This window comes from Lepus europaeus, chromosome 11, assembly GCF_033115175.1.
Source record: "Lepus europaeus isolate LE1 chromosome 11, mLepTim1.pri, whole genome shotgun sequence".
Lineage (NCBI taxonomy): Eukaryota > Metazoa > Chordata > Mammalia > Lagomorpha > Leporidae > Lepus > Lepus europaeus.
Window position 1 is genome coordinate 115,269,992 of NC_084837.1, and position 12,818 is coordinate 115,282,809.

General features: G+C 45.8%; 1 protein-coding gene across 9 annotated transcripts in view; it reads left to right on the top strand.

Annotated features, from left to right (window-relative positions):
* MYO9A (myosin IXA) overlaps positions 1-12,818 on the top strand; it is a 278,674-nt gene that overhangs the window by 169 nt on the left and 265,687 nt on the right. For 7 of the 9 annotated variants that reach the window (XM_062206519.1, XM_062206525.1, XM_062206523.1 and 4 more), the window contains exon 1: positions 432-516. The exons of 1 other annotated variant lie outside the window; for it this stretch is intronic. The gene's annotated coding sequence lies outside the window, so the exon portion shown is untranslated. Of the gene's footprint in view, positions 1-51; positions 69-431; positions 517-12,818 lie in introns of those variants that run through there. One more of the 9 variants, XM_062206521.1, reaches the window with a different exon arrangement.

The following is a 12,818-nucleotide window of genomic DNA, read 5'->3' on the forward strand; positions in this document are numbered from 1 at the left end:
TCCGGCGGCGTCACGTGCGGGGGCGGGGCCGGGCGGGGCGGCCCGGCGGGCGGCAGGGGGCGTGGGAGGTGAGTGCGCGCGCGCCTGCTCGCCTGCGGCCGAGGAGTCGGCGGGGCGGGGCCGCGTGCGCCGAGCCGGGGGCGCGCGGGTCGGAGCGGCCGGGGGGCGCGAGGAGCGTGACGCCGCGGCCGTTGGCTGGGACTGCGGAGTTCCGCGCCCGGGGCGGGGAGGCGGCGGCGGCGGCTCCGGCCGAGGCGGCGTCCACGCGCGCCGTCTGGGCGGGTGCGGCGGGGGATGTGCCTGCCCAGCCGGGCGGGGTCTGTCTGACAGGGCGGGGGATGCGCGGCGGCCGCTCTCCCGGACCCTGAGGCGGCTGGGCCCACCCTCCCGGAACCGTCCGGCCCTCGGTGGCCCCGGCCTCTGCCGTCGCCTCCGGCTCGACCCCGGGGGCCGCGGCGGGCGGCGGCTTCCGTCGACGAGCAGGGGGGCTGAGGTGGCCGCCGCGGCGGAGCCGAGGTAAGACCCGCGCCAGCGCCCGCGGCCCTGCCGCCCGGCCCGTCCGGCTCGCTCCCGGGCTCCCCGCGGGCCCGCCCGCCCGGACGCGGGGCCGTCTCCCGGCGCCTCCCCCGCTGCGGAGCCCGGGACGGCGACCCCCGGCCGCAGGGCGGGCAGCCCCGCGGCTTCTCTGCCCGGGCTCCCGGCCAGCCCGGGGCGCGGCGCTCGCTGTGGGCCCGGTGGAGCCGGCCCCCTCCGGAGGGCCTGGCCGCGCAGCCCCGGGCAGACGTCGCGAGCGAGCGAGCGGAGCGTGTCCCGCCGGGCCGGGGCGGGGAGGCCGGCTGCGGGCCCCGGGCGGGTGGCCGGGAGGGCGCTGCGGGGCGCTGCGGGGCGCTGCGGGGCGGCTGCCAGCCTAGGGCTTCGCGCGGCGCGAGCGCACCCGGCTCTGACGTTTCAGGGGCTCCGGTCTGGATCGAGTGTCCCGCTGCACCGGAGATGTCTAGAGCGATTGTGCGCGGTGCAGTAATAAGGACACGTTTTTTGGGGGGAGGATTTGCTGTTTTTTGAATTTGGTAGAGAAGTTGAGGTTCGTGGCTTCCCGTACTACCTGAGGGTGGTAACTGGAAGGAGGCATTTCTGCTGCCGGGAGCAGGTTCCACAGCCGTGCAGCGTGCGTGGCGGGCTTCCCGGTAGCGGCGGCGTAGTGGGTGAAATGTGTGTTGAAGTTGTGCTTCTGAGCTATCACGAAGGAGATGTGCTGTCGCATCAGGCGATCAGTGCGGGCGAACGTTGGCATGGATGAAGGATAAAGAGTTCTTTGTTAGTGCTTCTAATTTTTTGCATTTTGTGCGTGTGTGTGTGTGTGTGTGGCAGAGGAGGGAGACAGTCGTAATTGAAATTATAGGTAGTAACTAAACATACTTAGTATGGAAGTCAAAAGGTTCAGAACAGTAGAAAGTTTCTGTTTCTCCAGCCACCCATTTTCTCTCTTTAATTAGGGTACCACTCTTTCCAGCTTCTCACGTATGGCTCCTGGGATGCTTCCCACGTTTACTGTTTTATACATTTGTGCTCTGAAGAGCACACACCACACACAACTATAGCTTACTGTCTACTTTACGTAAAGCTTGCTTTTTAAATTTAGTAATTATTAGACCTTAAAGGGCATTCAATAACAATATGAGCAGTCTTCAGAAACCTCTTGGAAAATGCGTATTATGAACAAACCATGGCTGGGTTAAAATTTTTTTTTTTTACCAAAGTTATCTTTTTAAAAAAACAGGTTTATTTCTATCTTCTTGAAAGGCAGAGTGACAGTAAAATCTTCTGTTCATTGGTTCATTTCCCAAATGTCTGCAACAGGCAGAGCTGCTTTCAGAGGAAGCCAGGAGCCTGGAACTCAGTCTGGGTCTTCTAGGGGTTCCCATGTGGGTTGTAGGACCCAAGCCCTTGGTCCATGCATCTCCTGCCTCCCATGCTGCATAAGTGGGAAGCTGGATCAGAAGCAGAGTAGCTAGGACCAAACTGGCACTCTGATAGGGATGTGGGTGTCCTGTAACCTGCTGCACCCCAGTGCCTGCTCCTGTCTGTACCTCACTACTGACATCCACTTGTCCCAATCTTGCACGTTCTTTCTACCAAGTTTCAGATCATTTCTTTATTACTCTTTGTTAGTTCTGCCTAGTTGTAACCCAAAATGTCTACTGTTCTCTAATACTTTCTAAGTAGTCGTCTTGCCTTGTGTTTTCCTGCCTCTTGTTTTGTTGCAGCCAGGTGTGTACTCAATGAGTTGCTGCCGCAGTCAGTGTGCTAGGAGGTGCTTCTCAAGTGAGTGTAAGTTGTGGAGTGGAGTGCTTGTTAGAAGACATGCATGGGCCAGTGGGCCAAGCCTCCGTCCGTGGCATCCCGTATGGGTGCCAGTCAGTGTCTTGGCTGTTCCTCTTCCCATCCAGCTCTCTGCTAATGGCCTGGGAGAGCAGAAGATGGCCTAAGTACTTGGGCCCCTGCTCCCATGTGGGAGACCCGGAAGAAGCTCCTGGCTCCTGACTTCAGATTGGCTTAGCTCGAGCCATAATGGCCATGGGGAGTAAACCAGATGTTGGAAGACCTCTCTATCTGGGGCTCTACCTCTCAAATAAAGAAAGAAAGAAAAAAAGAAGGGGCTGGCGTTGTGGCATAGCTGGTAAAGCCGCCGCCTGCAGTGCTGGCATCTCATACGGGTGCCGGTTCAACCTCCGGCTGCTCTACTTCTGATCCAGCTCTCTGCTATGGCCTGGGAAAACAGTAAGATGGCTCAAGTCCTTGGGTCCCTGCACCAGCATGGGAGACCCGGAAGAAGCTCCTGGCTTCAGATCAGCTTAGCTGCGGCCTTTGTGGCCAATTGGGGAGTGAACCAGTGGATGGAAAACCTACCTCTCTCCCTCCCCCCCCCCACTACCTCCTCCCCCTCACCTCTCTGCCTCTCTCTGTAACTCTTTCAAATAAATAATCTTTTTTTTAAGTTCTTTTTTTCTTTTTTGTTTGTTATATAGTTATTATTTTTTATTTAATAAATGTGAATTTACAAAGTGCAACTTTTGTATTGTTGTGGCTTCCCCCCCCACCTCCCTCCCTCCCGTGGCCCTCCCCTCTCCCACTCCCTCTCCCATCCCGCCCTTCATCGAGTTTCATTTTCAATTACCTTCATATACTGAAGATCAACTCAGTATATACTAAGCAAGGATTTCAACAGGCTGCACTCACACAACCGCACAAGGTATAGGGTATTGTTCGACTAGTAGTGTTTTTAAGTTTCATAGTAAAACACATTAAGGACAGAGATCCTACATGGGGAGCATGTACCCAGTGACTCCCGTTGCTGATTTAACAATTGGCACTCTTATTTATGACGTCAGCAATCACCCGAGACTCTTGCTATGAGCTGTCTAGGCTATGGAAGCCCCTTGAGTTCACCGACTCTGAACTTGTTTAGTCAAGGCCGTATCACAGTGGAGGTTCCTTCCTCCCTTCAGAGAAAGGCGCCTCTCTCCTTGATGGCCTGTTCCTTCTGCTGGGGTCTTGTTCGCCAGGATCTTTCATTTAGATTGTTTTTTGCCACCGTGTCATGGCTTTCCATGCCTGTGAGACTCTCATGGACCTTTTAGCCAGATCCGAATGTCCCAAGGGTTGATTCTGAGGCAGGAGTGCTGTTTTGGGCACTCTTTATATAAATTAAAAATAGAGAAGGAGACATGCACAAGGGAACCCAGGATTTCAAGAAGAAAAGGAACCTAATAGAGCTAGCAGAAGCCGAAGACAAGACTTCACTGTAGTGCTGTGTTATTGTCTTAGCTACTATTTCTGTTGGGCTCTTTCTCTCCACTCAACTCCTCCCATCTTAATGGCTTCAGTTCCTACTTTCTGCTCCTTGTAGGCACTGTGTCACTCCTGTATTAACCTCTTGCCTACTGGCTGCTGTCTTCAGCCTCGGCTCCTTGTGCTAACTTTCTTCTTCCTAGGAATTTCTGGTTTCAAGTCCCAAGAAACAATTTCTTTGGCTTGGTTCTTGTTCTCATTGGCTACTAGCAAGCTTGTGTACTTGAGCATCTGCCCACTTAGTTGTCTGTTTATGGGTACATATGGATGTAGGGCAGGATCATAACCGTAGAAAGTATGGGGCATTGTATAAGCTGTCTTCCCACAAAGTGGGGTTGTGAGCGTGTCAGTCACCATAATGACTTCTATAGGACAAATGCAAATCAAGTCGTGTCCTTTCCAGTGGAAAGAGCTTCAGTACTTTGTTACTGCTTTCAGGGTAAAGTTAAAGTTGCAGCAAGGCATGTATATGAACTCATTCACGATTTTTTAAAAAATGTGTATTTATTTATATGAAGGGCATTGTTAGAGACAGGCAGAGCGAGAGAGCGAGAGAGCACTTCATCCTCTGGTTTCACTACCTAAATGCTGTAACTGCTGGTGCTGGGCCCATTTAAAGCCAGGAGTTTCATCCAGGAATTAGACAGCCGGCACTTGAACCAGTGCTCATGTGGGTTGTAGGCACTGCAGGTGGCGGCTTTACCTGCTGTGCCACAGCACTGGTCCCTCATTTGTGACTTGACTCTAGTTTTTCCTTCTGTTCTCTCTCCTTTAAATTCTTTGTTTTGAATTTTTTATTAATGTACATATTTTCGGTTATAATTACAGTGACATTTCAGTACAGATATACAGTATGTACTGATCCTGTTAGGTTAATCAGCATTTCTCTTTTGATGTTCCTTTATGATTTAAGCTTAGAACTCTTTTCTTTATTTGTTAATAAAACACATACGAGGTTATAGTGAACTACAGTCACCTCCCTGTCCTGTGTAGTGCTAGGACTGCTTTCTTTGATCTCAGTCTGATTAGGTACTTGTTACAAATTCCCTCCACCTCTAGTATAGTAATCACTATTCTGTGTTCAGATTTGTTTATTTTTTCTGCTTTCATATGTAAGGGAGAACATGCAGTATTTGTCTTTCTGCGTCTGGCTTACTTAACATGATATTCTCCAGTTCTATCCATTTTGTTGCAAATAACAGCATTTCATTTATTTTTTATGGCTGAATAATACATTGTAAATATATAATGCATTTTCTTGATCCATTCACCTGTTGATGGACACCTTGGTTGAGTCCATATCTTGGCTATTGTAAATAGTTCTGCAGTGAACTTGATAGTTGTAGGTATGTTGTGGATGATTTCACATCTTTTGGATAAATACTTAGTAGTGTGATTAATGGATCAAATGGCAGTTGTACTTCTAGTTTTTAAAGGACCTTCCATACTGTTTTCCATAGTGGCTATACTAATTTATGTTGATTTTTCTTTAAATTCTTTAATCTACTCTTAGTGGATTTAGGCTTCCTCTTATGTCAAGTACCCTTTCTGTAGTGCATAGTCCTTCATAGCTCTCTGGTGAAATTACTTAATTACTTGTCTGTTTTTTTCCTTAAGGCTCTGCCTTCTTTGGTAACAGAGATGGGTATCAGTAATGTTAGTAATAAAGATTTTTAGATTGAGGATTTTTGAAGATAAAGCTTTGTATATGACCTATGATGGGATTATGTCTGGATAAACATGTCATACATTGGAAATACTCTAAGTTGAAAGTGCATTTTTAATGTGTCTGGCCTACCAAACCTCATAGCCTAGCAGCACAGTAAACCCTGTAGGGTGTTGGTTCTTTCCTCTTGTGATTGTGTGGCTGACTGAGAACTGTGGCTGCTGCTACTGCTTAGTACCAAGAGGAAGTATCTTACTGCCTATCACTAGCGTGGGAAAGGATCACAATTCAAAGTACAATTGCAGTGTCGACTGAGTGCACATTGCTTTCACACCATCAAAAAGTAAAAAAATCTGAAATTGAACTGTTATTAAGTTTGGCATGTATATTTTCATACGGTTTGCAAAAGGACACAGGTCAAAAATATGCTCAGTAGACTTTCAACAAATGAACATACAAATGTACCAACACCCTTATCAAGATACAAAATATTGCTAGAACTCTACAAGCTGTATTATTCCTTCTTAGTACAGCCAGCTTACATAGGCAGAGATAGACCTTCCATTTGTAGGTTTACTCTCCAGTGGCTGCAACAGCCAGGGTGGGGCCAGGCTGAATTCAGGAGCCAGGAACTCCATCCTGTCTCCCACATGAATGGCAGGGGCCCAAGCACTTGGGCCATCATCCGCCACCTTCTCAGGCACATAGGAAGCTGGATTGGAAACGGGACAGCTGGAACTTGAACTGGCACTCCAATATCTGATGCCTGGGTGCTGGGACCCTAAGTGGCAGCTTAATCTGCTGTGCCACATGCTGACCCCAGATTTAATTTTAAATAAGTAGCTCTTTAGCATGCAGGTTTCTTGACAAAGCTTTTGTGTTATCTTCGAACATACGAGAGTCGTAGTTATTGGAATTTTGATCTTATAGAAAACACTCACCTAATTTATATTATAGAAACAGTTTTGGTGTGTTTTTATGAAGTAGTTAGGTTAAAAATCATTTAATGCTAGTATTCTATTATTTAGTTGTGGGCTGCATATTTGGGAAAGTTTTCTTATTTATAAGTTGAATATTTCAGTAGATTGAAATGCTTTTGCTGAAAATGACCTATTAATTTGGAGTGGTGAACATACTTGGTAGGTAGAGGAGACATGTAAGGCACTTTGCAAGTGGTGCTGGCTTCTGGATTTCAGTGTGAATTATGTTACTAGCATTTTTTGGCAGTGGGGTCATCCAGCGGGCAGCTGGAGTGTAATTTTACATGTACAGTGAGGACAGCTGGCTTGCTAAAAGTTGCTTCTTTTTATACAACTATCATTAGTTTTAGAAGTAGCTCTCATTTTTGGTTTTCCTTAAACTTTAAGATATTGTAGTTCTTTGAATATGAATTTTTTTTAAACCTACCTTTTCCTTAGAAAGACCTTTCTTTCTATTAATCTTAAGTCCATTAAGTGGAAAGAATACAGACTTTCTTTTTTAAATTTAATATCATAGGTTCAGGCCCCTTCTCCACTCCCCCCCTCCCCCCCTTTTAAATAAGGTTTATTGATGTGATTGAAAGGCGAAGTTTCAGAGAGGCAGAGGCAGAGAGAGAGAAGTCTTCCATCTACTGGTTCGCTCCCCAAATGGCTGTAATGGCCACAGCTAGGCCAGATTGAAGCCAGGAGCTTTATCCGAATCTCCCAAGTGGAGCAGCTGGGACTTGAACCGACGCCCTTATGGGATGCTGGCACTGCAGGTGGTGGTTTTACTGGCTGTGCCACAGTGTTGGCTCCAGAATATGGACTATCAAACCTGAAATTCAGCAGACTTGAATTTGAGTTCCATCTTCATCACCTAGGAGCTGTCACTCATGTGCAAATCACTTCACATTTCTGAGCTCCTCACAAGATTATTATGGCGTTAAAGCACGAAGCCCGTAGTACGAAGCCCATAGTACTCAATAAGTCTTCCTTCTTGTTATGTTTGAATACAAGACTAAGAATTTCATTGTGTGACTTTTAGAGTAAATGACTAATCAGTTTGTTGCTCATACAAGTTGATATCAAGATAATGTGTCTGTGTTTCAAGTGTGATTATATTTCCCAGTTCAAAATACTTCAAAGAACTGCTTTTCTTGCTATCTTAGTAGATAAGATTAATGGATGTTAGAATGTATTTTGATTCAGTGTGAGGTATCATAGCAAAATGTGTTCTGTTTGCCAGTGACAAACATTCCTTAAATCATTGACAGATTGTAGTACTATTGCTGTTCATAGTGTGTAAGTATTTGTTTGAAATCTGTTTACTTTTATTGATCAGGTGATAGTAGGCTGAGTAATCACTGGACCTTTTTTTCATGTAAGGACTTGAGGTGATTGTATAGATGTGTTTGTAAAGGATCTCTAGATCATATTTGCTTTCTTTTATAAATCTATCTCCTTTTGGTTCCCTGCTTGTCCCCCTTACCAACTTTTTTATGATAAGACTTAAAATATGCTAAAAAGTTGAAATAATAGGAAAAGAATAGGAGCTTCATCTTGGTCTCCCACGTGAGTACAGGGATTCAAGGACTTGGGTCATCCTCCACTATTTTCCCAGGCACATTAGCAGGGAGCTGGATGGGAAGTGGAGCAGCTAGGACTCAATCCAGTGCCCATGCTAAAGAACTACTCATTTAAAATTAAATGTGGGGGTCACTGGTGATGCTGGTGTTGCAGGTGGCGACTTTACCCAATATGCCACAATGCTGGCCCAGACATGGGGATATGGGCATCTTAAGTGGCTTCTTGACTGTTAGGCTGAATGACTGCTCCAGAACTAAGACATTCTTCACATTGCAAGCGTGCTATAACCAACACCTAAGGAATAACAATGATTCCTTAATAATACTTAATACGCAGTTTGTACTTTAATTTTTTAAAGATTTATTTATTTGAAAGAAAGAGTTACAGAGAGAGGTATAGACAGACAGAGAGACAGAGAAGAGAAGAGAAGAGAAGAGAGAGAGAGAGAGAGAAAGGAGAGAGAGGTCTTCCATCTGCTGGTTAATTCCTCAAATGGGTGCAATGGCCAGAGCCAGGCCCATCTGAAGCCAGGAGCAGGAAGCCCTCTAGGTCTCCCACATGGGTGCAGGGGCCCAAGCACTTGCGCCATCTTCTGCTTTCCCAGGCCATAGTACAGAGCTGGATTGGAAGTGGAGCAACTGGGACTTGAACCTGCGTCCTTATGGGATGCTGACACAGCAGGTGGTGGGTTTACCAGCTACGCCACAGTGTCAACACTGAAGTTACATTTTAAAGGCTTGATTAGATTCATGTAGAAAAGTTTTAGGTGATACTGTGTATCATCTTGTGTACTATGGAGGGCGCATAATGTCAGATGTCCCACTGTTAGTGATTTGTGTTTGATGAGGTTGAAGTTGCTGTTTGCTCTTTCTATTGTAAAAATACAATTTTCCTCCTATGATCAAGTGTAAGAATTTTGGTACCACACAAATATTGTATTCCTCAGTGTTCTACTAACTTTAGTATCCTTTTTTTGATGCTTACTAACTTAATTGAAGGTTGCAAATGGTGATTTTTTTTTGTAAAATGTTGTCTTTTTTAAAAAATAAGATTTATTTATTTGAAAGGTGAAGTTACACACAGAGAGGGAAAGACAGAATGAGACACAAATGGACACAATGGCTGAGGCTGGGCCTGGCTAAAGCCAGGAGTCTGGAACTCCATTTGGTTCGCCCACATATGTTAGGGACCTGGGTCCTTGGGTTATCCTCTGCTGCCTTCCCAGGTGCATTAATAAGGAACTAAATCAAGAGTGGAATGGTCGAGACTGGAATTGGCACTCTCATATGAGATGTGATGAAAATTGGTGAATTTCTAATTCTCTAATCTTTTTATATTTATTAGCTGTCATTCTTTCTTTCTTTTCTTTATTTATTTTTTATTTTTGACAGGCAGAGTGGACAGTGAGAGAGAGACAGAGAGAAAGGTCTTCCTTTTGCCGTTGGTTCACCCTCCAATGGCCGCCGCGGTAGGCGCGCTGCGGCCGGCACACCGTGCCGATCCGAAGGCAGGAGCCAGGTGCTTCTCCTGGTCTCCCATGGGGTGCAGGGCCCAAGCATTTCGGCCATCCTCCACTGCACTTCCAGAGAGCTGGCCTGGAAGAGGGACAACCGGGACAGGATCGGTGCCCCGACCGGGACTAGAACCCGGTGTGCCGGCGCCGCAAGGCGGAGGATTAGCCCAGTGAGCCGCGGAGGATTAGCCCAGTGAGCCGCGGCGCCGGCCCATTCTTCATTTATTAATAGGGGCTTTTATAACCTTTGTCAAGTGGAAGAGAACTGCAATACCTGCCACAAAGGGTGGAGTAATGGTTAACCCCTTTCTGATTTTATGTTATCTACCAAAGGGGCAAATGTGCTTTTTTAGTGATCTCATAGATTTTTACTTATTACAATTACAGTAATTTTTTTTAAAGATTTATTATATTTATTTGAAAGATAGACTTAGAGAGGTAGAGACAGAGAGAGAGGTCTTCCATCCGCTGGTTCACTCCCCAGATGGCCACAACGACCTGAGCTGTCTCGATCCGAAGCCAGGAGCCAGGAGCTTCTTCTGGGTCTCCCATGTGGGTGCAGGGGCCCAAGGACCTGGGCCATCTTCTACTGCTTTCCCAGGCCATAGCAGAGAGCTGGATCAGAAGAGGAACAGCTGGGACTAGAACCGGTGCCCATATGGGATGCCAGTGCTTCAGGCCAGGGCTTTAACTCGCTGTACCACAGCGCTGGCCCTACAATTACAGTAATTTATAGACATTCTTTTTGATTCCAAGAGAGTCTTAAGAAAGGTCGGTAGGAATCTCTTCAAGCAGACTGCTGATTTCTTTTGCCTGAGCACATTAGTCTTTATGTGATTTTTGTCTCCGTGCTGTGTTGGCTCATCATGGACTTTTCCAGCCTTGGAGTTGGTGTCAGCAGTTTCTGTGAGGAGCTTTCCTCTGAGTGGAGCCTGTGTTTAGAAGCCAGTGCCTAGACTAGGTAGGGCTGCTGTTGTTTCCCCACCCTGTCAGGTAGGGAGAGCGTGGTGTCATATTCATCATTTTGATTTAGATTTAACATTCAATTTTCTTTCTACTTTTTTTATTATTACTATTTTTGGTTTGTTAAGTTACTTTAGTTTTTATCTCTTTAACAATGAGAGCCTTGGTTTTGATTAACGTTGATACATGTGTGCATTCTTCTTTCATAAACCAAAGGTAGCATGTACTGTTTGTACTTATTTAAAATTTCCACTGAATATATTCTGTAGAACAGTCCATAAAGTTCTTATTTGTCTTTATGGAGACATAATGTTCTATTATATGACTGTCCCACATCTTATTCAGTGAGTTTGGTTCTGATGTGTATTTGTGTTTAATCTTCTGAACTATGTGTAAGTGCATAATATGTACTAATTAAATTTACTAAAAGTAAATTTTCTTCTCTAAATAATTAAGAAGTTGATTTGTCAGAGAGCCTTATAATCAGATTTGCCTTTGTTGTGGAGAGAATTTCAGAAGTAGATATATTTTGGCATGCAGGTATGCTTTCCCTGCCTCTGAGTGCCAGGCGTCAGCGTGACTGACTGTTAACCTGCTCCAGTTTTTCTGGAACCTGGGTCAGCAGGAACAGGACATGATTTGCTTACTTGTTCTTCCTGTGTTTCCTGCCTCCATGAAGCGTTAGTTCTAAAAACGTGCCGTCTTGTGTGTTTTTCCTTTTTTTTTTTTTATTTTTTAAAAGATTTATTTATTTATTTGAAAAGTAAAGTTACGGAGAGGCAGAGGCAGAGGCAGAGACAGAGGCAGAAGCACACAGAGAGGAGTCTTCCATCCACTGGTTCACTCGCTAGATGGCTACAGTGGCTGCAGCTGGGCTGATCCGAAGCCAGGAGCTTCTTCTGGGTCTTCCATGCGGGTATAGGGGCCCAAGGACTTGGGCCCTCCACTGCCCTCTCAGGCCATAACAGAGAGCTGGATTGGAAGTAGAGCAGCTGGGACTAGAACCGGTGCCCATATGGGATGCTGGCACTGCAGGCGGTAGCTTTACCACCTATGCCACAGCACTGGCCCTATGATAGCTTTTTAAATGTACACTTGATACCAGATTTATGTTGTCTTATTGTAGTAAATTACTACCATAATGGTAATTTGCAGTTGTTGTTTTTCCATTTTATTTATATACACATGGAAGTGCATAAAATATATACAGTTTAAGGAAAATTTTGGAGTATTTGCGTTGTCCTTGTGCAGGCCTGCAAACCAGAGTGCCTTCTTTCTGCTTCACCTTTCTCATGTCTGTATGTCCTCACGTGGAAGGAACTATTTTCCCAATCTTTGTGACCATCATTTTCTTGAATTTCTCCATAATTGTAAAGCTCAGGGTTTACATCCTAAGTAGTATAGTTTTCCTGTGTTTGCTCTGAATGGAATAATACCATGCATTTTATGTTATTTTATTATTTTTTAATTTTTAAAAGATTCATGTATTTATTTTGAAAGTCAGAGAGAAATCTTCCAAATGTTGGTTCACTCCCATCATGGCTGCAGTTGCCAACACTGGGCTAGGCTGAAGCCCGGAGTTTCTTCTGAATCTGCCATGTGGGTGCAGGGGTCCAAGTGGTTGGGCTGTTTTCTGCTGCTTTTCTCTGGCCATTAGCAGGAAGCTGGATCAGAAATCCAGCAGCAGGAACTCAAACTGGTGCCCATATGGGATGCTGGTGTTGCAAGTGGATGCTTAACCTGCTACACCACAGTGCTAGCCTGAAAGTTGGCTTTTTAGGGGCCACTATTGTGGCATAGTGGGTTAACTGGCATCTCATAACTGAATGCCAGTTTGAGTCCTGACTGCTTTGCTCTGATCCAGCTCCCTGCTAATGGCCAGATGATGACTCAAGTGCTTGGCCCCTGCCACCCATGTGGGAGTCCTGGATGGAGATCTAGGCTCCTGGTTTCAGCCTGGCCCAGCCCTGGCTGTTGTGCGCGTTTGGGGAGTGAACCAGTGAATGAAATCAATCAACCAATCTCTTTCTCTGCTTTTCAAATATTATATAAGTAAATCGGTTTTTTGCTAAAGTTGGCTTTTTAATTGTTGACCTACTTTTTGTCAACCATACCTTCTTATATACAGTGTCACGTTTGATCTTGTAGCACTTGTGGTGATGATGGTAGTTTCTTTTAATAAGAAAGCAAACATTTAGGGAAGACAGTTTTTGTTGTTTATCCTGGGTTATAAAGCTCGTAAGTGCTAACAGCAGGCTGTCAACTCTTGACTGTGTGA